General features: G+C 34.9%; 1 protein-coding gene across 4 annotated transcripts in view; it reads left to right on the forward strand.

The window, feature by feature from the left end:
- The window catches only part of Csk (C-terminal Src kinase), a 163,881-nt gene that overhangs the window by 28,016 nt on the left and 109,615 nt on the right, over window positions 1-26,250 (forward strand). Inside the window, exon 1 of one of the 4 annotated variants that reach the window (XM_075382514.1) lies at window positions 12,811-12,994. The exons of 2 other annotated variants lie outside the window; for them this stretch is intronic. The gene's annotated coding sequence lies outside the window, so the exon portion shown is untranslated. Of the gene's footprint in view, window positions 1-12,810; window positions 12,995-13,111; window positions 13,275-26,250 lie in introns of those variants that run through there. One more of the 4 variants, XM_075382515.1, reaches the window with a different exon arrangement.

A 26,250-nucleotide genomic window follows, 5' to 3' on the forward strand; every position in this document is an offset into this window, starting at 1 on the left:
TTATAATTTCCTTTGCATTTGTACGCGTGCACACTTGTGGGTGGTTGGTGAGGGGGATGAGGTGAATGATATTTGTTTATTATGTTTTGTCTTTTTGATGTTTTATAATTTTTTTTATAAACAAGTGTTGTGTTACACAGCAAACCTTTTGAACAATTAATTTTTATTAAATCTTTTACCTTTGTATGCAGAATATTAACAAAATACGGTAACCATTAAGTAACTTTTCATCAGTTAAACGTTAAAAAAGTTAAGCGAATGCTGCTAACTCGAAACGATTATTTTTCGGTAGAGACCACCACACCTCGAAGTGTGTGAAAAGCTACCGCCGAAACGTTCTGGTTCGAATCCCGGTTAGGTTTGGCATTTTTTTTACTCGCTACAAATTTCATTTCTTATCCGTAAAAAAAGGAATAGTGGTAATTATAATCGGGAATAGGGCTGTTGTTAATAGAGAGAGAATAAAATTGTCGAAGGAGGGCCGCTCTTTTTTATTCGGTGTTGTTTTTATTGTTCCACGACGCGCGTACATAAGTAAGGGTTCTCTCTGTGAAGTTGTTATTTCGCACCGTCTCAAGAAGCGTAGGAGAGGTATGTTTGTTGGTTATGGGGAGGATGGCAAGTTATTATTAAAAAGAGTGAACCAGCATCACAGACTGTGTATTTTATCCGTTGAAAGATCAACAGGTGAAGATCGACTTAAAAGAGAATTTTTGTAGCCCTCTAGTTGTTAATCGTTTATTTTTTTGCCGCTTTGATTTCTTAATTGAAGATTTTAGTAAAAAATGAACCGATGTAAAAAGTTTTAATCTGTGAATTTAGCGAATAGATAAAAAGCTTGTGCGTGGTAATGCGGATCGGTAATTGTAACGTTTAAAAAATTCTGTGCCTGACCGGGATTCGTGTTTAAGACCGAGACGGTATCGCTTGGCCATGAGTTTCTCGGATTAGCTGTTCTTATACAATATTCGTGTAATTACACATTATGGTCTGTGTCTATAGAATTTATTAATATTATCGGTTATTTACCGTATTTTTACAAAAACGTTCGAACTGAGCGCCCTGCGCAGCGATACACTTTTGTGCTCGATCATACCGAGAGTCACCTGATGCAAAACGTTGTTGTAAATGCCTTCGATTTCTTTTTGAATATTCGCTTTCAGTTAATCGGTAGTTTGGGTTTCTGATTCGTAAACGCTAACCTTTGAATAATTCCAAAGGAAAAGATTGTGACTAAACAAATCTGGGGGATCGCGGAGGCCACCGTCCTCTACTGACAATTCGTTCTTCTCTAAAAGCCGCGTGAACGGGTGTTAGCGACTATTTTATTGTGCGTCACATTGCTCAGTTTTATTAGAAGCCGTACATTTTTTCACGATCTGTTAACTGCGCGTAGAATTCTTCGGAAATTGTACGGTACACTTCTGTATTAGCAGTTCGATTATAACTGGCTCTGTTATACGATTACCAGAAGCCGCACACCGTACAGCGATTTTCTCATCGTGAATCGGACGCTCAAACATCCGGTTAGGATTTTCGGTCGTTCAGTAACTGATGGGCGAATTAACACGCCCAGGTAAACGAAACCGTCTTTCGGTTTGACATGAAATACAACATCGGGTCTTATCTGTCTATCGACAATGTTTTTAAGAAATCGGTCGCAATAATTACGACGTTTCGGTTCGTCTGTTATCTTGTTGTTACGAGATACGGTTTCAGATTTAAACCTTGAAGAATCTTACGCTAAGATGCTTATTTTACACCGCTGTTGTGATAACTTATCACGTGTTAACTTTTTGGACCGGCAGAATTTCTTTGAAATCGGCTATGGCCTCTAGGATCCTAACTGAAGGACTCCAGAGAAATCGATCGCGTTGTACGCCATTTTTTTAACCACAATTAATTATAAAATATAAAATAAATGCAATTTACGTAGCACGATTTACTTCAGATCGGAATGTACAAGCATAATAAATATTTAATAACTGGCAGACCCGACAATGCTTCGCTATTGCTAAATTTGAGTATTTATATGCGTAGATTAAATGACCACAATTCAAAGTTTGATAAAACATTAAAAAACTGAACATTACGGAACTTCACAAAATTAAACCTTTTCACTTTATCCCTTTTTCTCTTTTTCCTCTTTTCCATTTTTTCCTTTTCTGGTTTTCCCCTTTTATCTATTTCCCGCCTTTCCCCAATTTCCTTTTTTACTTTCTTAGTAGTAGTTTTTTTAGTAGTTTTCTATACTCACATACCAACATTGCATTTTATATATATATAGAAGAAGAAAGTCGGTATATTTGTTTCGTAATTATCTCGACACCGGCGCCACATACCGGGTATAATATTTGCAAAATTTTTTTGCACGTAACTAATATATATTCTGAATATGAGCCAAATCGGACCATAAATACAATTTTTCGAAATATTTTGACCGCAGCGCCACCTAGCGGGTTCAAACTAATTTAGAAACCTTCTCGGGCGTGCGCACAACTCATCAGTTTCATCGCAGTCTGATGAATGGTATAGGAACGCATACGGGACAAACAAACAACATTCATTTATATATATATATATATATATATATATATATATATATATATATATATATATATAAATATAAAACATATAATACTTTGTTTAAAAATGAGCAATATTTATAGCCTTTTTTCATTCCTTAATTTTCCCTTATCTTCAATATTTTTTAAATATGGCTTCTTACTGCGGAACATTTGTAAATGACGAAACGATCGCGTTCATTCCCGTGCCTTAATTCTTCCCGCCCTCTCCTCCAACAGATCTTTTTCTTTTGTAATTTTTAATATTTTCGGGGTATTTTTATTCAGTTGTTTTATGAGGTGCGGTTTTTTCATATCTAAAACTGTAGAAAAATTATGTCTAAGTTTACTTTCACCGTTCGTAATTAAGGAGAAAATAAAATGAAATTATTTTTCAACAAAAGTAAACTATTATTCTTGTCTTTGATGAAATCTTACTATAATTTTAATTAATGGCGTTCTTTTTTAAATTAAAAAAAAAAATTGTATTAATCTACCCGTAAACAAGTGAAAAAATAATATTTTAGATTTACGCACACAGAACGGTGTACCCTTGGTGTTTTGTATCGGGAGGTTAGATTATTTTGAAACGGATGCATTTAGGAAAATTTATGCGTTATTCATTAATAGTAGAGGGGGGAGGGTGGGTTGCATGGTCGTTATTTGCATCGTAGCTAGTAATGCACTGGTCTGCACAGGTGTGTGTTCGCATTCATACGCTTGTTTTATATAGTACGCACGTTACTATGATGTAGCTATTGACCATATCGCATGACCCGCGGTGGGCGTGTACGTGCCCGTTTTCACCGACCCCCACCCTTCTCACCCTTAAAGTCTGTATTCAGTTCTGCCACCATAATCTACTTACGAGTTACTTATCTCTTTTTTAAGTTTTTCACTAAAGTAGGCCTGATGTTTGGTGAACTGTAAGCTATTTAATTGTTTAGGGTTTATGCCTTTTATTTATTTAACGTCTGGGACCACCATTAGGTATTGCGTTAGAGGATGAGATAAACGACTTGTAGTGTGTGTGAAAATGCCATGCCTGACCGAGATTCGAACCCGGGACCTCCGGATGAAAGGCCGAGACGATACCACTTGGGCCACGGAGGCCGGCCGAAGTTCTTGCCTTACGGGGATTTAAGTTCACGCTTAATTAAAATAAGACTGTTTTATTTAATGTTAAACGAATTAGTTGTGCGTTATTAGGCTTTTTGTAAATACTATTCGAAATCACCGATTATTTATTTTCTAAATTATCGTAATTCCGTCAGTATTTTGCCTGTTAGTAATTTTCTCTTGTTTTAAGATTATTTATAAAAAAAAGGTGCGACTATTGAGGTGTTTTACGTCTGTAAATATAGTAGTGGTAGTGGATGGAGTCTTTCTCGCGCTATTTTAATTAAAAAAAAGCTTTCCCAAATTTTTTTTCACGGCAGAACATTTTACAAATCCTGAAATTTTAACGGTAACAGCTTCATTATTTTGTATGATCGATAGGTATAAATTTTAATGAAAACGAGTAAACCTAAGCGCTATGAAAAAACGAACATTTATTCTTGAACTAATAGGTATAAATCAAAATAGAAAAAATCTTAAATAAACTCCTGACAACAACCCATCAACATTCCATGTATGATGCGGAGTATCCCGTGAGGTGTTTGCTGAACTTACAGGACCGATAGCAAACAAAAAAATCTGATATGGACGCTACATGATTTCCTTGTACGCCTATTAAATTACATATACACATCTTTTGCTGCACTATTTTAATTTTGTTTCACGTGTCTCAAGTAGTTATGTGGTGTAAGTGAGAACGTGTCGGATCCGTAACTGAATACGACTTCATATACATATCTTTTCTTTTAACTTTTTTTTTAATTTAAATATATAGATATATTAATAATTATTAATCACTGTAAAAAATTTTGAATTAAAATGAAAAGCACATAAAATTTTATTTTGCTAATAACTTCTGATTTTTTTTCATATTTTTCATTTATTTTATTTTTATTGTTATTATTGAATTATTATTTATTGTAAAAATTTTTTACAATCACGGGTTAATAATTATTAATAAATAAATATATTTAAATTAAAAAAAATAAAAGGAATGAAGTGGATTTGAACCAATGTGCCTTTTTCTTGTTAGATCCAAATATGTCATTAATTAAAATTTCATTTGGTTATAACTCTGGAACCGATGAAAATAAGTACCATTTATATATATATCGTTGAAAAGCTCTCAACGAGTAGTGCAATTAAAGAAAAGTCCAAAATCCAAACTTTTTGGATTTTTTTATCCAGTTTTTTATCCAGTTCGTTTTTAATCCAGTCGATTGCAATCAAAAGGGGAGGTGCACAATTAGGTGTTACAGCAGTGCTAAATCCAAAAAAGTCAACACCCTACGGCTAATCGTTTTTGAGTTATGCGAGAAACATACGTCACGCCGAAACTAGTCAAAATGGATTCAGGGATGGTCAAAATGGATATTTCCGTTTAAATCTGAAAACCGAAATTTTTCGCGATCACAGTACTTTTATTTCGTACGAGGAAGTAAATTTTAATGTCTACAAATATCCTATCTCGCTTCATTTTCCCTCTGTCCGCCGTTTTGTGTAATTTTCTATCATTAGAATGTTGCAATAACACTGGGCTATTGCAATAAATTTGGTGGAGATGCGCCCAATATTTTCTATGAAGTAGAAACGTTTAAAAATTATACTTTTAAAAATCTAAAACTGTTCTTTTAATTGTTAATAGCTGTGTAAATATTTAGTTTTATCGAATTGCCGTCTGACAATTTAATGCCTGTTTTTACGCACATTATTGGGGATCCACTTTAACAATTTCACCTATATCACTACCGTGATCAAACGATTTTAACGAAGAAATAGGTGTTATATCGTTCAAAATAAAAGACTTGATATGTTATGTAATAAACATAATTCGGTAAAAGTTAAAAGTCTTTTATTTTGAACGATATAACACCTCCTCGTTCGTTGGAATTTACGGAGCAAGTATTGATTAAAGACTTTGAACTGTTTCATTTTATAATTTTCAATCTTTTTTATTCTTTAGATGTCGTCGGGTACATCAAATTTTAATTAAATATGCCGATTCATTCGTTCATACGTTATAAATTTCTATTGAAAAAAAAAAAACAAAATAGAGGCAGAGAGAAAATGAAAGGAGATACTGCATTGGTCGATATGAGCTATTTTATATATTTTTATGTCCTGAACAATTATTTTAAGTTTTTGTTACTCTTATTAGAGTATCCTTCCCGGGACGCTTGTACACGCAGAATGTTAAAAAAACAATCGGAAAGAATTTAGGACATTTACTAGTGAAAATGAAAAGTAAAGATGATAAAACGTAAACGTTTCGTTTTTTACTCTTACCTTGGAAAACATGCTAACATGTACAGGAACCAAACAGCAACAGTAGCAATTGAAGAACATAAGAAAGAAGCCATAATAAGAAAGGGAGTCCGACAAGGATGTTCCCTATCTCCGTTACTTTTTAATCTTTACATGGAACTAGCAGTTAATGATGTTAAAGAACAATTTAGATTCGGAGTAACAGTACAAGGTGAAAAGATAAAGATGCTACGATTTGCTGATGATATAGTAATTCTAGCCGAGAATAAAAAGGATTTAGAAGAAACAATGAACGGCATAGATGAAGTCCTACGCAAGCACTATCGCATGAAAATAAACAAGAACAAAACAAAAGTAATGAAATGTAGTAGAAATAACAAAGATGGACCACTGAATGTGAAAATAGGAGGAGAAAAGATTATGGAGGTAGAAGAATTTTGTTATTTGGGAAGTAGAATTACTAAAGATGGACGAAGCAGGAGCGATATAAAATGCCGAATAGCACAAGCTAAACGAGCCTTCAGTAAGAAATATAAGTTGTTTACATCAAAAATTAATTTAAATGTCAGGAAAAGATTTTTGAAAGTGTATGTTTGGAGTGTCGCTTTATATGGAAGTGAAACTTGGACAATCGGAGTATCTGAGAAGAAAAGGTTAGAAGCTTTTGAAATGTGGTGCTATAGGAGAATGTTAAAAATCAGATGGGTGGATAAAGTGACAAATGAGGAGGTATTGCGGCAAATAGATGAAGAAAGAAGCATTTGGAAAAATATACTTAAAAGAAGAGACAGACTTATAGGCCACATACTAAGGCATCCTGGAATAGTCGCTTTAATTTTGGAAGGACAGGTAGAAGGGAAAAATTGTGTAGGCAGGCCACGTTTGGAATATGTAAAACAAATTGTGTTAGGGATGTAGGATGTAGAGGGTATACTGAAATGAAACTACTAGCACTAGATAGGGAATCTTGGAGAGCTGCATCAAACCAGTCAAATGACTGAAGACAAAAAAAAAAACCTTGGAAAACATGACCTGATTTTTCCAAGACTAAAATGAAGCTGGTCTGAGGGTTTTGGAATTTTTAAGGAGTAAATTTGATAATTTCTTACTGTTTGTTGGTCTGAAAAATTGAATAAAACAGGTTCTATAACTGTATTTAGTAATTTTTTGGAAAAATTGTCAAATACATAGAATTGAGGTCTCAGAACAATCTTTTTTTACGTACTTACATACAGTATTTTTGCCTCATTTCGTCAGGTGACATTATTTACGTAGATTTCTCAGAATTCTCTACAAATTTTTTTTACAGGCTATTTAACCGAGTTACTGTACGACAATTAAATGTTTTGTCGGTGTCTTTTTTAATAAAATGATAAAGAGACTACTGATATTACATGTAATTGATAATTATATGTAATTTTTTTTAGCAAAAATTTTACTAATTATTGTAAGAATTGATTACTGTAGAGTGTATAATCTGCAGATCCAATTATCAAATAAACGGGAGTGTTTTCGATTTATTAATTTACATATCAATCTGTACGTTATCATGATGTTTTTTCCATAGATTCATATAATATGTTATTTCCTTTTTATAAATTTTGTGTGATCGGTTGTAAAATCAAGAATTAAATGTATCAAATTAATGAAGCGGTTCGTTTTGTTTAAACATTTGGTAATGCGCTTGTCGATAAAGGGCAGGGAAGAAACAACATTTAAATTAAACTACATTTTACTCTGATCTTTACATAAAACGTGTAACTCTAGTCTAGAATTGGGTGGATATGCTGCTACGTGCATAAAAACGTGCCTGACTGGATCGAAGGAAACCGTGATCAGAACAGCATCATAGAATGCATATTTAGTTAAAAATAAAAAAAAAATAGATGCGAATTAATTCCATATTAATTATAATATTTGGCACGTATAGGTGCGAAGCAGTGTGTCTTAATGTTCTTACCGGATAATGAAGCAAATTTTTGTCGTAGTGAAATTTTATTTATGACCGGGATCCGTCATCTTTCCTGACGTTAGAGGATCGTTGACTTTTTTTTTTTGTTTAATAAGACCATAGGTTTCCATTAATGTAATCTTAAAATACATTTTAATAATGTCGGAGTTAGTTTAATCGAGCACCACAAAGTCATAACTAAGATATATTGTACATTTTTTTTAGATTATTGATTCATAATCGGGTATCAATTAACGGAATGTTAGATGGTGTCTGCTTGCCCCCGAAAGTGGCTATTGTGGGCGACGCGGACGACCTTGCTGTGGTTGTGGAGGCTGATACCCGCAGGGAGGCCAAGGATAAAATACGCGAGTCTTATCGGGCGGTGGCTGACTGGATGAGCGAAGTAGGATTAAGTACGGCCCCGGAGAAAACGAAAATACTTGCAATTTCTAACGATAAACGGAGACCAAAGATCTTAGTGGAGTTGGAGAACGGTGTATGCGATTCAAACCCGCAGTTAAGTATTTAGGCATATGGGTTAAGTATTTAGGCACAGTTAAGTATTTGTGCATCAGTTAAGTATTTATGTAGCCGCAGTTAAGTATTTAGGCACGACTGCGGTTCGGCACCCGTGTCCTCGAGACATGCGGTCGGGCAGATAGGGCCGTGCGTCTCGTTGCCGGCATCCTGCCGAAATGTGGGGGGCCACGGCAGCAAAGGAGAAAGCTGTTGATTGCTGTCTATGCTGCGGTTCTTTACGGGGCGGATATATGGGCGTCTGTTAGGAAATATCGTAAGTATAGAGCGATTCTTTAGTCGCTACACAGAAGATGCTGTCTGCGGATGGCATCTGGTTATAGAACACCATTCAGAATGGCGCTCGAGGTCATCACGGGTATTTGGCCGGTGGATCTTGTGGTTGCATTACGGGCCAGAATGCGCGAATCTGCTGACTTGACCTCATGCGGATAGAAAGATAGTGAAGGCGGCGATTGAAGAGAACACTTTGAGGATATGGCAGGAGTGGTGAGAACAGGGGTCGAAGGGCAGGTGGACCCACAGGAGTGTTCGTGATATTAACAGATGGATTGCGAGACCCCACGGTTCGTTGGATTTTTACCTCGTTCAGATGCTGACGGTCCATAGGGGCTTCAGGGTGTATTTATATCGTTTTGGACTAGACTGCGAGGAAACCTGTCCTGATTGCGGAACGGAAGAAACGGCGCATCATGTTTTCTTTAAGTGCCCCCGCTTTGTTATGGAGAGAGGCGAAATGCTTGAACTCTGGGGTACGGCAGTTCTTTTCCCGCCTGATGGGCTTGTTGACTTCATGCTGGCCAAAGAAGAGCACCGACTTGCTGCGGCCAGTTATTCCAGAGCGGTCATGGAGAGGTTTCGGATGACGGAAGAAGCAAGGAAAGCAGACAAGACTCCTGAGAGCGCCGGTGCGGAGGAGGAAGACAAGCTCCGCTTTCTGGAGCTAATTAGAAAAAAAACTGAAGTATTCCTGGGTACGAAGGCTTTTTCCCCGCCCGAGAGACTTATGGATCTGAGGCAGAAAAAAAAGACGGTGTCTGCTAATCGATTATTTTTCGATGATAAATAGCGGATTAATTATAATCCATTTGTTTTACATCGTTTGTATTTCACTATTTTCATTAGCCTGATTTTTTTTTATATCGGTGGGCTTAATTATTTGCTGGAAATTATGGTTCTGTTCGCCGTTCTTGGCTGATGTGTGTACAGATTTTGTTTTTTTTTCTAAAGTGTTTTTGTCAGTAGTAAAAGACTTTTAAAGAAAGAGAACGATTCGACGTACATTCCATTCCTTTTTCCGAATACCTCTGCCGTATATAAGGGAGTACAGAAGACACTTGCATTGAGTCGAAACAGGTATTACTTAAATAAACCGCTTAATTTGAAGACGCATCGTTGAGCTGCTATTCGAGTGCCGGTTAAAGGCAATGCGGTTTCAATCTTTTCGGATGATATAGCTTTAATGAGGGGGACGCGAAAGAGTGATCGTCTTGTAGCTGGAGTTTGACGCAGAGGGGCGAAAATAAAAACAAATTTAAAAAAAGTAACGACGGGTGGATGTTTTAAAAAATAAATTCGTATTAATTATTTAGAAACAATATTGCAGTAAACGTGCAAATGGTACGTACGATTAATGACATCCATTAATCCTTGGTGTTACCAAGAAGCGCATTGAAATAAAGTAAAAAAAAAACTTTTTTTGTTATAAATTGGTGGCAAATGTTGTTGCTGTTATACAAAAACTGGAATCAAAACTTAGGTATATCTAAAGCTGGACAGTTTAAGCGAGAATAGAGAAAGGGTAAAAGGGAGTTTTTTAAGAATCATACGTCGTCAACGCAGTGAGAAGCGGAAGTTGGGTGTTTGATAGGTGTTCTCCGTATGGAAATTATTTGTAGTAGGGATAAACAGATATACCCCACGATTAACGGCAGAAAAAAAAAGGTAAAGAAAAATAAAATAAAAGGCAAAATGAGTGACCCCGCACACTCGGAAGGCAAAAAGCGAGGTAGAATCCGAGATTTTTTCTAGCGGCAGAACAAAGATAAATATGTTCGATGCGCGTGACATCGAACCAGGTAGGAGGACCCTAGACGATCCGTTATTTGTAGGATGTACGTTGTGATTAGACGGTCTGCATCGTTTTTATCGAGAGTCGTTACAGTCAGTCTTTCTATCGGTCCTAAATTCTACGATCAACATCTAGTAGAGCGGTTGTCTGGCGTAAAGGGTTTACGATAGCAGTCTATACACTTTATTGATGCATGATCCCGACCGTTAAATCCACCGCGTTGGTCTGTGGTGAACTTGTCTTCACGAATCAGCTGATTTCAAGTCGAGAGTTCTAAGGTTCAAATCCTAGCAACGGCACTTTATTTTAGACGGATTTGAATACTAGATTGTGATATCGGTTCTTTGGTGATGGGTTTCAATTAACCACACATCTCGGGAACGGTCGACCTTAGACTATACAAAATAATACTTAGTTTACATTCATACATGTCATCCTCATTCATCTTCTGAAGTAATACCTTACAGTGGTTCCGGATAATAAACAGAAAAAAGAGATCCTGACAGTTTAAAGATAAAAATCATTTTCGGCTCTCCGATAATTTGAGCGCAACGGTTTTGTTTTCTTCTCAGTTTCTTGGCGTTTAGCATCAGGTTTTATTATTCAATAACTGGCTAACAACAACTTATCTTACGCCAAATTTCTTTTGGTTTCTTCGTATCTTTGGCATCGTTATATTGTGTCCTTAGTTCGCTCACAAGTTTCATAGGGGTCGATGAATTCTTTTAACGCATCTGTTGTTTGTAACGATTCAACATTATCTGGTTTCTCGTTGTTTACAGAGATAATTTGTATTTCTGCATTTTTAACGACCGTATATATGACAAAAGAAGACTGAAGGAACGATCGCTTTAAAGGCCGATGGATTGACGCCAGTGTGATCAGAAAATTCGGATATTTACACCCGCTCGAAATTTAGTTTTTTCCTTGAAGCGGGTAGACGTAAGGGTTTCGATTTGTACTGATTTCAAGTAACGTAAAAAAAAAAAAATTTTTTCTAATTCCTTTACTGATGACATATAAGCCATACCATTGTGAGGTATATTAACGATGAACCCGTTTGTACAGTACTAGTGGGACGATAAGAAGTTGTAGCGATTTCAGACCGCAGGTAGTCCAGGTTTAGATGATTACCATAACCGGTTAGTAAAGTCAGGTTACAGATTGTTTTATTTTGTATTGAGTCCGTAGAGATTTTATTTTGCGACCTATGCGCCATAATTCGAAGAAGAGCGGTATCGGTCGAATAATCAAGACAGAAACCCCGGACAGCGATATCTATCTGCGTTACATTATGAAAATAATAAGTAACTGTAAAAGCAATGGAAAAAGACTGAACATGCGAAGGGTTTGAGATCCGTAGCCGGAATACACTTAAAATTAATCGTCGACTTACTAAAAGCGAGCAAAGACATTTCCGACGGTACGAATACATTTCGAGATATCGGACTAGAGGTGACCTTATCTTCCCACCTACTTGACCGTTGTAACCAAAATTAAATGACACGTCGATTAGCTTTATTCAAATGTCACGGTTTAAAATTTAGTTAAATTCGGTTAATCCATTCCGAAGATATGTCGAGCAAAACGATAACTCCAGGGAAAAAAGAAAACAAGGTTTGTTTTTCCCCCATTCCTGAATGAAATTTGACCCGATTAGCATACTTTTCTTCGTAATTGTAGTTTAATGTACTGCTGCGCTGTATAATTATATAGCGGGGGGAGATTCTACTGAACATAAAACTTTTTCACTTTTTCAGTATCGGTTATATTTTTAGAAATTAATACATTTTTGTTGTATTATAGGATTTCCTGTATTTTCTTTTGTATTGCCGGCTAATTATTGTTTTACGTAATCGTAAGGTTGGTTCATGCGAACAAACATTTATCGGATGGGGTTCGATTTAATATCATTTGGAAGGACGGCTTCAAGGTTTCTTTCTTTTGCGTTCGTTCATGTACAGAGGATAGGCCTTAACAATGTTTTATTAAAAAATATGAACTTTTTTGCGCTGCGTTTAAGTAACCGATTTTAATTAAGCTTAAAGAGATTTTATTTTCATTTTTCTTGCATTAAAAAACGTACCGGTACGCTTATTTACATTGAAATCGGTTCAATGTTATTAAGTTTCGCTAGTGAGTTTAGTTCTGTTACGTTTCACAGCAGTTGGTTTTAGTGCTTTGATGCGTACATTTTATTTTGTAGGCGCGAAGTTTTTTTACGAGGTAATATTATCGGCAATACGATATGTTTGTTTCGCAGTGTTGGCGCAATTGCTACTGTACTACGTTTCGTTGCTTCAGTATTAGCTGAGCCCGGTCCTGGCTTTGCGTATCGTGGAGCGTGTTTACTTTGTGAAGTGTTCATATGTGTGTGTGTGTATGTGAGGCGGGGGGAATTATTTTTACAATTGTGATTTTTAAATATTTCTGAATTGTATGATCACTGGTCCTTATTGTTGTAAAAGTTTACAAAAAAAAGTTGTGAGTTTATTCTATTATTTCTACCAATTTATGAAGATTTATTCTATTGCTAATATTTTCTTTTATATTTATTTTAGGTATAGTAAATTTCTAAGTATTTATAGTCATAGCTAGGAGTATCTTTATTCGGTTACCCTTGTGTTAGCTAAATTTATGTTCTAAATTTACACGTATATATATATATATATATATATTTTAGTGTTTGTTGTTTGTCGTCAGTCTAAACCGAATGAAAATAACTTAACGGTTAAGGATAAACAATAGGATTAAATGTTGACAGGTATGCCAAAAATTTTTTTGTAAATAATAATAATAACATAGCCTAATATGCCATAACATGCTAATAATAATAATAGTAATATAATATACATTTGGCATTAAATTTATTGTTTTTTTCTTGGAATTATTTTGTTAAAATGAATACTATTGTTTTACGTATTAGCGTTGTTCTATAAATAAATCGTTAATTAATAGAACACTATTTCATCATAAATATTTCTATTTAAAAAAATGAAATAAGTCTTTATATATTATTGTAATTATTGATTTATTTGAGACGTAATCGGTAAGTGATTATATTATATACTAAACAATCTGAAAATATATAAAAAAAGATTTTATAAAACATTGAAAGGGCTGAGTGTATGAACTTATTCCGAGTTGTTCATTTTTACTTTTAGTAATTTTTATTATTTTTTTTGTTATTATTATTATTATTTTAAATTACGGTGAATTTACGTGGTTAACTAGTCATCGCAAATCAGCTGATTTTGAAGTCGAGAGTTCCAAGTTCAGATCCCAGTAAAGGCAGTTACATTTATACAGATTTGAGTACCAGATCGTAGATATCGGTGTTCTTTGGTGGTCGGGTTTCAATTAACCACACATCTCAGGAATGGTCGACCGAGACTACTACACTTCATTTGCATTCTTACATATTCTCATTCATCCTCTGAAGTAATACATTACACGGTTGTTCCGGAGGCTAAACAGAAAAAAGAGAGAGAAGAATTAAATACTTTAATTAGCAGTCTTATAAAATTAATAATAAATCTCGATATCTAATGATTGACTGAACCGATCGAATTCCTATTTTGGTATTTAATCGTTGAATTAAAGAGGGTGTCTCAAGAAGATATGGAAATATTCAGGATGTATTCTACTAGTGAAAGTAAATAAAAAATTCATATAACATGAGTCCGGAGTCGTTTCGTTTTCCTGTTATAAAAGCGTGCGAAAACCTTTTCTGATCGTAATCGTGCGAAATCATGAAACCTAAATAAAGGAGTATATTTGACGGTTTCATATTGTTTTTGACCTGAAAAATTTAATAAAACAGGTCGTTGAACTCTATTAATTTTTGAGAAAATTAATAAAAATTCAAAAAATCGGTGTCGCGAATTTTTTTTTTTAGGGTTGATGTACAATAATGTTGTTAAATTGCCGTAATGGGATAAAATTTGTAGAATTTTAAATTTTTAGAAAAGCTATGTAACATTTAATATACGTGTAAACGATTTCACAATACTTTTTAGGGAAAATATTTTGCTAAAATTATTTTTTCTTCTTTCGGTAGTATTTTAATTATTTTTTTTTTACGCGGGTAGTAAGGCGGTACTTTTTCGGAATCCGACAGCAAGTTTTTTCAGTTTTTTTTTCCAAATCGGGGAGGTATTTGCAGATAAATCATAAATATAATTAAATAAACTTAACCTACGCTCTTTAGTCAAGATTAGCGAACGAAGCGAGTTTAGGTTAAGTTTGGTTAGTTTATATTTATAATTATTATCAATAATGCTTATATTGGACCGGACCTCTCTCAGGTACATTTGGAAGTCCATATTCGGTAAAATCGACGAGTAGAAATAAAAAAAAAAAATAGATTAGCGAGCGTAGGTTAAGTTTGATTAGATTATATTTATAATTTCTCTGCAAATACCCTCTGATTTGGAACAAAGAATTGAAAAAAAGTAGCTGTCGGATTCCGAAAAAGAACCAGTAAGACGTTTGTGGAATATAGGAGGAAGAGAGGTTTAGTTACATTTTGTCAGTTTTACAGAAGAAATATTTTTCTTGTAAAATCTATAACTGTTTAAAAAGATAATTGTAAACTAAACTGTAAAAAAATAATTGTTTGAAATTCATTTAACGGTAACCCGTTAATAAATGACTTTTTCTAAAATTAGCGATCCCAACAGAAATTTGTGTCAAATACGGAACAATATAAAAATATTTTCCTTAACGTTCACACGTTAATTTGCAGACATACCACCTTTTTTTTTCTTACTCGATAATTTAAATTTTGTATTTTTGACTAGCAGACCCGGCAGTGCGCTTCCCTATTGCTAGATTTGAGTAATATATATATATATATATATATATTTTTCTAAAATTAGCGATCCCAACAGAAATTTGTGTCAAATACGGAACAATATAAAAATATTTTCCTTAACGTTCACACGTTAATTTGCAGACATACCACCTTTTTTTTTCTTACTCGATAATTTAAATTTTGTATTTTTGACTAGCAGACCCGGCAGTGCGCTTCCCTATTGCTAGATTTGAGTAATATATATATATATATATATATATATATATATATATATATACTAAGTGAACACAATTGAAAGTTTGACAAAACATTAACAAAATGAACATTACGTAACTTCACAAAATTTAACCTTTCCCTTTTTCCATTTTATCCTTTCTCCCTTTCCCTCATTTTCCCTTTCTACCCGTTTTCCTTTCTTTCCCTTTTCTTTTCCATTTCCTTTTCCCCTTCTTCCCTTTTACCTTTTTCGATTTTTCCCCCTCTCCCTTTGTCCCCGCGCATAAATCGGTCCAGTAGTTTTTTAGTCTATACTGGACACACATCGGAAACATTGAAATGGAATCGTAAAATATTTAGTATAGCGTGTGTTGCTTTTACGTCCAACAGATAGCGCTGTTTAAAAAAAAACAAAAAAATGTTTCTACTTGTCACAGGTGTGACATCTTAGGTATATAAATAGTAGGTATATAAAAACGCGCGTATTCGAATGCAGCGTTGTGTAAAAATTTCAAAGCCTCAGTGATGAACTTTCGGAGTTAATCTCCGAAAGTTCTGAACAAACGAACATTTACATTTACATTTTGAACAAACGAACATTTACACAAACACTTACATTTACATTTACATTTTGAACAAATGAACATTTACATTTTTATTTATATAGGTAGCACTGAATGATATAATTAATAAACATAATTAATTTGTTATAATACATTTTTAGTAATACATAAATTAAAAATGAAGCTACAAATTGGGGAAATAAATAAGTTATATTTATTTATATATCAGTTAAGCGATTGCAGCCTATTTTTATATTTACCTCATCGGTGTTTATAAAATTATTTGGAAAATATAATGAATTACTTTTCGAGAATTCCAGTTTTATATTCCACGGCTAGGAATAAACATTTTTTTGTAGAGTATCTAACGGTTTTTGTTACTGTTAGATGTTGTTGTTTTGTAAATGTTAAATCTTATTTTACAACGAAAGTTTGTAAAATTTGCATTATTTTCGCATCGCCGATTATGTTTTCGCCGGACGACAGCAATATCTTACCATATAAATAAGATTCTGCTCGTCATTATTATTCATCTCATTAAAATGCTTAAGGATCTGTTTTTTTTTATATCGACTGGAACTGCGTCAAAACATTTAATTCGTTTGCATCGGCAATCGTCGCCGAACATAATTTACTCTTTTTATTGTCGCTTAATCTGATATAGCTCTACGTTTCTTAGATGGAATATTTCCGTCGTTTCTTTTACTGTCCCGCTTCTTATATTATTGATAATATAAAACAAACATTTCTTACAAAAAATGAAGCCAAAAACCAAACCGAATTGCAACAAAAACAGTATTAGACCGACAACGAATTAGGTTGTTGTAAGAGACAGATCTTCGTGAAAATAGGATGAATATTCAGAGCGCAGAAAATGACGCATGGACTTTGCTTCTTTGCGTGTTCAGTGCGATAATCTATTTCTTTCCTTGCAAGAGGTTTTACATTAAGTCTATTTGCAAATATGAGCTTATTTTTCGTTACAATGAATGAACAGGACGATGCGGATCAACATCAACTTTAGGATTCTCATGTTGCAATAGAATAAAAATCAGAAAAAAATAGACTAAAACCCCTTTTTCCTTCTGCACCCTTTATTTATTATATATACCTTATCTTATGTTTTGCTATCTCATCTTGGTATTTTTTAATTTTTATCTCTATAAACTATCTTCATTATAACGCATCACGCATTGATATCCTCTGTGTTTGCATGTGGGTTTGGACGCGCTTACATCTAAGACGTGCATATAATTTTTCTCTTAATAGTGCGTCATGTGCTTAAACTGTAATGCAAGTCAATTATTGCGACTGTGCAGTCGCTGTTCCACTTCGGTCGATTAGTGTAACGTAACGACAACCGACATTATACTATGCACAACACAGGAAATTAACAACTTAAATCGTATTATACTGATCTAGGCGTGGTGTGTGTGTGTGTGTGTGTGTGTGCGCGCGCGGCGCTCGTGGGTCTGTAAGTTCATTCTAATGTTTATAATTTGTTAGTATTTTTACTCGACGTCAATCTTTCAACTTCCTGTATTTACATTTGTTCTTTTTTCAGTGGTTGTATTTTTAATTTATTGTGACTGTGAAGGAAGAATTATTATGACTATTTTATAAGGGAATTTAAGAAATGTTTATTTATGTATTTTTTTCATACAGATTTGATTTTATTTAAGCATTGCATCTTTGTTTCTTAAAATTTTATGTCTGTATTTTTTTTTTACCGACTGATAAAGAAGAGGAATATTCTCAACTTTGTTTTGCTCAATTATAAATTCTCAACTTTGCCCAATTGTTTATAATTAAAAAAAAACAATAACGGCTTATTTTTATAATCTCTCCCTAACCAGAAATATACGATTTTAGGACTGAAAAATTTCGGAAGGATGTTCATATCTATATATACGGTCCTGTTTTTTGATCGATCTCCATACTAGATAGAGATTTGAATGAAATTTGGCATGATAATTTCTGATGATGATAATTTAATTTTGGTCTCAGTCGATCGAGGAGCAGGGAGATTTGCCCCTTTATGCTTCTTTTTTCTATTTAGCCTGCGGAACCACCGTAAGGTATTACTTCAGAGGATAAATGAGGATGATATTTATGAGTGTAAATGAATTTCTTGTACAGTTTCAGTTCGACCGTTCCTGAGATATGTGGTTAATTGAAACACAACCAGCAAAGAACAACGGTATCCACGATCTAGTATTCAAATACATATAAAACTAACTGTCTACTAGGATTTGAACCTTATAACACTCGATTCGAAATCGGCTGATTTGCGATGACAAGTTCACCACTAGACTAATCCGGTGGTTCCCTTTAATGTTATTACTACTCTGTTTTAAAATTTTATCCAAAAGAGTAGTTAATGCCCCTTACATAGCTAAGATACTTTCTGGTGGTGTTTATTTGTATTTCTGTTCAAACCTCCGTAAAGGGATAGGAGGAAAACACATGTTCTTTATTACCGTTTGACGTTATTAGTACTAGTTTATTGTACTATTTAAGTAATTCCATTACATTAGTACGTCGCTTTGATTGTTTATTTGAACCTTTTCATTCTGGGGTAGGGAATAGATAAACCAATTTTTCTTTCTTTTATTGGTCAGTTATACTTTTGCTTGATATCTTCAGACTCGATAATTCGATTTTTGTGAAATTTTATTCGATGACTTCGGAACTCTGGAAGTCTATGTCGTTAACATTTTGTTACAATCGGCAAAGGGCTGAGTAGATCTGTCGTCATGGGTCTCGAATCTCAAAATTTACTCAAAGAGTAGAATAATGTTTGTTTGACCATTTGCATATTTTGATTGTTCCACTTATTTTAACTCCCGATTAATAGTCTGCTGAAGGAAAGCCCTCAGTAGCCAGAGTTGGCGTGTTTTATTTTTCAATTTTTTTTTACTTCCTTGTACGAAGTAAAGTGAAAAATTTCGATTTTCAGATTTCAACGAAAATATCCATTTTGATCATCCCTGAATCCATTTTTACTAGTTTCGGCGTGACGTTTGTACGTACGTATTTATCTCTCGTAACTCAAAAAAAATTAGCCGATTAGCCGTAGGATATTGAAATTTTTAATTTAGTACCGTTGTAACATCTAGCTGTTAACCTCCCCTTTTGATTGCAATCGGCTGAACCAAAAGTGTACAAAAAAGCCCGAAATGCAAAAAAAAATGGGATTTTGGACTTTTTCGTAAGTGCAGTAATAAGCTTCATTGAGAGCTTTTCAACGATATATCTTAAGTAGTACTTTTCATTGGTTCCAGAGTTATAGACAAATAAAATTTTAATTAATTAAATATTTGGAACTTAGAAGGGGAAGGCACATCGATTCGATTTGGACTTCATCTCCTTTTTTTAAATTTAAATATATTGATTTACTAATAATTATTAACCTCTGATTGTAAAAAGAGTTTTACAATAAATAATAATCTAATAATAACATACAAAAAAGAAAAAATATCAGAAGTTATTAATGAAATAAAATTTTATGTACTTTTCATTTTTTTTAAAGGTGTAAATGTAATCTAATACGCGTACAAGGAAGTCATGTGTGTGATTTTATTGTTTGTATGTTTTTTAGTGTATTTTAATTGTTATAAATAAGATAATCGGCAAACAAATTTCATGGTAGCTTAACTTTAAAATCTGCCGGTGTAAAACTGAAGTTGAGTTGTCTTTTCGTAAGCCAATTTATTATCTTTCTTGTTTATCGTTGAATAATGACCGCTAAGGTCCATAATTATTAATTACGTCTGCACCTGTCTGCGCTCGTGTCGATAATGTAATTTGGTCATCGGAGGTCAGTTGTAAAAGGTTTTCTGGAGATCAATATTTAAAAGTGCTTGCAAATTCTAAGTAAGGGGTTAAAAAATTATCCACTGGATCGATTGTAACCGTCTAATTTTATATACAGATAAAAATACCCTTGAACGTTGTGCTTTCAGGTAGAGTAAAAGTGCCGGTCGAGCAGATAGCGTTACCGTTATCGATAAAGATGGTATTTCTGTCCCTGTAAAGGGAAATTGTGGAAGTATTTAATTAGATTATGAATTCGCTCGGGGTATTGAATCGATTTCGTTTGAAATACGATAAAACATGTGCTTTTTTTTCTCTGTTTAGCCTCCGGGAATCACCATCAGGTATTACTTCAGAGGATGAATGAGGATGATACGTACGAGTGTAAGGGAAATGTAGTCTTATACAGTCTCACGTTGACCATTTCTGAGATGTGTGATTAATTGAAAGCCAACCACCAAAGAACACTGGTATCCACAATTTAGTATTCAGATCCGTATAAAGGTAACTGACTTTACTACGAATTGAACGTAGGAACTCTCGACTTCGAAATCAGCTGATTTGCGAAGACGCGTTCACTATTAGACCAACCGGATGGGTGTTGTTTTGCTTTGATTCGCCTTAATAAAACGCTAAGCTCATCTTCATTATTACATATTTATTTTTTGCTTTCGTATGTTCCGTCTGAAGTATATCATCTCTTGGGGTTTCCTCAAAAGTTTTGTCTTGATTATATCACCGCATTAGCTTGAAACTTGTGCACGGGATATGGAAATGGAATTTTGTAGCGTGTGAAAAATTCCATGCCTGATCGGGATTCGAACCCGGGACCTCCGAATGAAAGGCCGAGACGCCGCTACAACTCCGCCACGGAGTTTTGAAGACAACCTCTCCCATTAATGATGATGATAATTGTTACCGATAAAGCGAACATTTCTGCATGTTTTATTAGATGAACCTGGAAAACCACAGCGCAGAGCGAAGCGAAGCCGGGCCGAGCGGCTAGTATTTAAAAAAATAAGAGTACGAAGTATTTTGTGTCGAAACACAAAATAAAAAATCATGAAAAGAAAAATCCGGAAGGAACTAAAAGGGACGGACGAGTCGGGTACTGGTTCTGCAGGCCAGGGGATATAATACTGCAAGGGACCAGCGGACAGTCAGTAGTTCTGCGAGGCGTGTAGTAACGAGTGAAGGGTACGTCACGAGCGTGGACAGTGGTTGAATACAGGAAATTGTTCGGCGAGTTGTATATTTGTAAACATTAGTGAAAGCGACAATATTCCATTCATTCATAAAGTATAGGGTAGTTTTTTTATAAACAGTAAAACTAATAATACTTGCAAAAATTGAATTGTATGAATATTGACAGTCAGCCAGTCAGTACCTCAGGTGGAGTTAAAAAATGCTCTAGCAAGGTTGCTCAGTGGAACCAAATGGGATCTCAGGATTGATGTAGTTACAGTTGTAACTCTGGCAATGTTGCCTATCTATGCGTACAATTTTAGTAAACTAGTCATATTGTAGAAAGTATTTTCTTATATTATAATTATTAACCGACTTGAAAGGCGGTTCTAAAGTTGTATCATACTTGAATAGATGTTGTATTTTCCTCTCGATAACATCTTAGCGGGTGCACCAAATTGAACGAACATTTTATTAAATGTTAAAGGATGACTCCCCTGGTGGTCCCTTTCTATTGTTGAATGATTATTGGGCAGTAGAAAAAAGTACTGGTTAAAAACCACTTTTATGCCAGATGGCTCATATACTTGCTCTTGTACTTACCAGTTTGCTGTCTATATATATATATATATATATATATATATATATATATATATATATATATAAAGGTTGTGTAAAGAACAAAAATCATCTTTGCACTATATAATTAATCTTATTGTCAACTCGAGAAAGGCAAACTAATTAGAAAAATATTGTCCTTAATCTAATAAACCTAGTTATTAAATTGCCTAAAATATTAAATTTAATTAAATAATTTTGTTGCTAAAGGTCAGAGAATGTTATAGAGGCGATTTGTATATCGACCTCGTGTGCGTTTGTATTTCGTAGGGTTGAGGGTTGCGTGCTGATATGACCTTTACTTAATGACAAGAAATGTCTTTTGAGAAATACTACAAGTTTTTATCCTCCTTTTTTATTGGATAAAGTATATTTTATTTATTTATATCATTACTTTATATTTATTTAAGGTCAAAATCTTTTTTGAATTTTATAAAAGTGTAGTTCGACATTTATTAATGTATTTTCTTTTCTTATAAATAACTATGCATTGTTCGCCCAAATTTAATTAGATTGAAAATGTTCAGATATATAAATAAGATTAATATATAGGGTCCGATATATAAACCTGACGATTTTTGAGGGATAATAATTAAACTGTGTTTCGTACTATTAAAAAATTTAATATATTAAATTAAGATCAATTTTTGCAATTTATAGTGAATTACTTACAAAGATCTTTTTTTATTTGAATATTATGTCGTCCTTTCCATTACTCCTTACACACTCATTTAACCTCATTCTAAAATTTGACATTGCTCGCTCAATCATCACTTGTGGAACCGCTTCAATTTCTCGTCGAATGGCCTCATTGAGTTCTGCAATTGACTGTGGTCGACTACTACTTTATGTTTGAGATAACCCCCACAGAAAAAAATCATAAACAGCCAGATCAGGTGAACGCGCTGGCCAAGGAATGTCGCCAAATCGGGAAATCAAACGTCCAGGAAAGGTTTCTCGCAGAACATTGCGATTCTCGCCGTATGGGCGGTGGCACCATCCTGTTGAAACCATATTTCATGTCCTTGAAAGACATTAGGTTTCGGTCGCAGAAATTCATTCGACATGTTTACGTATCGATGAGATGTTACTGTTACTCTGCGATTTAACTCCTCAAAAAAATACGGGCCAATTATGCCGAACTTTGAAACCGTGCACCACACTGTAACATATTGACTGTGAAGTGGTTTTTCAAGAATATGCCGTGGATTATGCGAAGCCCAATAACGGTAATTGTGTTTATTCACAAATCGTAACAGATGAAAATGCGCCTCGTCACTTAAAAAAATAATGGCATCCTGGTGGACATTTTCGAAGATGACCTCGCAAGCCGCTTTGCGAGACGCCCAATCATTTGCATTAAGTTGCTGCACTAACATCAACTTATACGGATGGAATTTCTGGTCGCATGAAGAATTTGTCGTACACTTCGATCGGAGATGGTTAGCGCAGCACCATGTCTGCTGAACGTCGTGGAGACCGCGTAACAGCTAACCTTACAGCGTTTTCAGGCGTTCTCACAGTCCGTTTTCGTCCTGTTGGTTTCATTTTTAAAGCAGACTATGTGTTCCTAAAATTCTTCACCCGCAACAATATCATATTCCTACTAGGAACAGACGCGTGTCGATTTAAATTGAAATGACTGCGAAATAAACGCTGAGTTACAATAACCGAGTCATTATTTTTAAAATAGGCTTCAATCACAAACGCTTGTTGTTCACCCGACCACGACATACTGGTTACTGAAATAGCATGAATAGACCTGTCGATGTACAACACTCCCGTCTTCTCATTGACAGTGGTGCCAACATAACAATTACTAAAAATCATCAGATTTATATGCCGTACCCTGTATATATATATTTTTTATTTTTTTATTTATTAAGTTAGTCATAAATGTGTGGGGCAGATTTCATCTTAGGTATTCAAGACGTTGAAGAGCCAGTATTGACTTAGTGTATTTATATAGGACATTTATTTTTAAAACCATCTCCTTCGACTGACTGAAAAGGCTGGGTGGACGCTTATTGTCTTTGACGAAAATGATTTCGGGTGGTGGATATGTTCAGTTCTGGGCGACTATGGTACCACCATTTTTAACTCTTCTTACCCGTCGGAATATTATTCGTTTTCCTAAATATAATTTGTCTTTTGAATAAACCGGCGGGAAGATTAAAAAAAAAAAATGTTTAAGTAATTTATTAAACGTATTTATTCGGTTTGATAGATGCGATATGCATATTGTTAATTTTTAATAACGTGACTGTTCTTTTAAGAAAATATTGCGCGTTCGTAAGTTTACACGTTTAATTTTCTAACGCGTAAATGTAAATAAAAAATGTGTAATTTCCACTCTAAAGTGAAATATGTAAAATTCTAAATAATACGTTATAAAATTATTGTTCAGTTTTTAAGTTACTGTACGAACGAATGATCGACCGATCGGCTCCTTGTTCTAGTCGATTTATACGTTTACGGAATACTAATAATAATTTTAAAAAAGGAAAAATCGTAGAAATAAAAAAAGAAATAAAATAAATAAAAATACATAAAAAAAATAAATAAATAAAAATAAAAAGTGTCTGATGCTACGGATTTGTTATTAGGTAATTATTATATATGATAATAATAGATCTATAGAAAAGTATTTTATGTTTCGTTCGTTTTGCAGCGTTAAATGTAGCGTTTGCCCTTGTCAGACGTCCGGTTTTAAAACTACGTTTATTTTAGTGTTCAGATAATCATATTTTTTTATTACTTCCTTCTCTTCTGCTTGTATTTAATAAATTATTCAAGGAAAGAAATATCCGTTTAATTTTTTGGCTTTCCATTATCAGTCCTTTTCTTTCTTTTTCCTGTTTAGCCTCCGATAACTACCGGAGAATAATTCTTCAGAGGATGAAAGAGGATGATATGTATGAGTGTAAATGAAGTGTAGTCTTGTACATTCTCAGTTTGACCATTCCTGAGATGTGTGATTAATTGAAACCCAACCACCAAAGAACACCGGTATCCACGATCTAGTATTCAAATCCATGTAAAAATAACTGGCTTTACTAGGGCTTGAACGCTGTAACTCTCGACTTCCAAATCTGGTTTACGGTTGCGACACATATAAGCGTCCGAATTAACAGAGACGCCCATCGTCGGCACGTTTCTCTAAGATTAATTATATTCTCTGTACGATAAATCAGAGTCGCGGAGAGCTGGATGTACATTCAAAATTTAAAGATTTTTGTGCCCAAGATGAAGTTTATGCTTCTCAAGGGTGCAGACAAATTATCATACAGTCGTAACCCCCATATTAAGTATAAAGGCTGTGTAGCCAGCCCAGTTCGAGTTCATAAGTACCTAGGTGTTTTGTTTGATGAGAAGTTGTTGTTTAGCAACCGTATTAGGCAAGTAACGGCGGACCCAGTTTCTGTGATGCCTATGCTTAGGAGGATTGCTCGAAATGATTACGGGCTGTTAGGCCTCATTTATACATGGTGTACCGAGGTGTCTTCGAAAGTATGACCTCTTACGCGGCGTCCGTTTGGGCGCACAGGTTGGAAAGAAATCGAGCATTTATTTAAAATTTAAGGAGTTCCCAGCGCAGAGTCTTAATTGTATGCGCTGGTGTTTTTAAAACAACCTCCTAAAAGGCTACCACTGTATTGGAAAAGCCTCCCACTGTATTGGAAAATCCTCTACTAATCGATTTAGTGGTGAAAGTTCGGGCGGCCAATGTGGAGATTGCGAAGAGGCAGGTAGGCCGAAATATTTAGGATGCGGTTTCGAGCCGGGTCTGTACCGGAGCGGCGATCTCAGTGCACCGGTTCTAAATTTCGAAGAGTTGCCCATATCCCGCCTTCGGAAGAGGCTGTAAAGCCTCGCGATTGAAGCATGGCAGCAAGAATGGCACGCCACGATTAAGGGAAGGTACTTGTATAGATTTATACAGGATCTGGGGGGATGGTATACCTCTCCTTCGTTTTTAAGGGCAACGGGAGAACGAGCGTTCTCCAGCCATGTAAATCTAAATCAATATTTGTTTCGGTTCCGCTTGGCAGCTGATGAGCTGTGCGTCTGCGGGGAGGTCCAGTCGAAAGAACATATGATGTTCGACTGCCCGGCTCTTGAGAGGGCCAGAACTCAGGCAACCCTCTAATTTAGAGGTCAAGGGGAAAATTGCCCACGTGGCGAGAGCCGCATTGTCGGATCTTGTGGGAGTTCCTTGATGCGGTTGCTTTGTTCAACGGACATCAGTAGTTTACCTACGGGAAAAGACTCCGATCGCGGTGCTGTAGAAAGCCAACCGAGAGGCATGGTTGGCCACCAGCCAGAGTTAGCGCTATAATGGTGGACGGGTACTTGCTGGCATTCAGCGGCCTAGGTATGGTAGCGAATTGCTGTCTTTGACGAGATAAATTTAATTATTGATAGTCATATATGTTTTAGTAGTTGATGGGGTGCGCCTACCTATTTTAGTGATATATGACAATCGGGCGATGGGACACGCAATCGTGTGGTGTATGGCACCACGC

Source organism: Lycorma delicatula, chromosome 1 (genome assembly GCF_047948215.1).
Source record: "Lycorma delicatula isolate Av1 chromosome 1, ASM4794821v1, whole genome shotgun sequence".
Taxonomy (NCBI): Eukaryota; Metazoa; Arthropoda; class Insecta; order Hemiptera; family Fulgoridae; genus Lycorma; species Lycorma delicatula.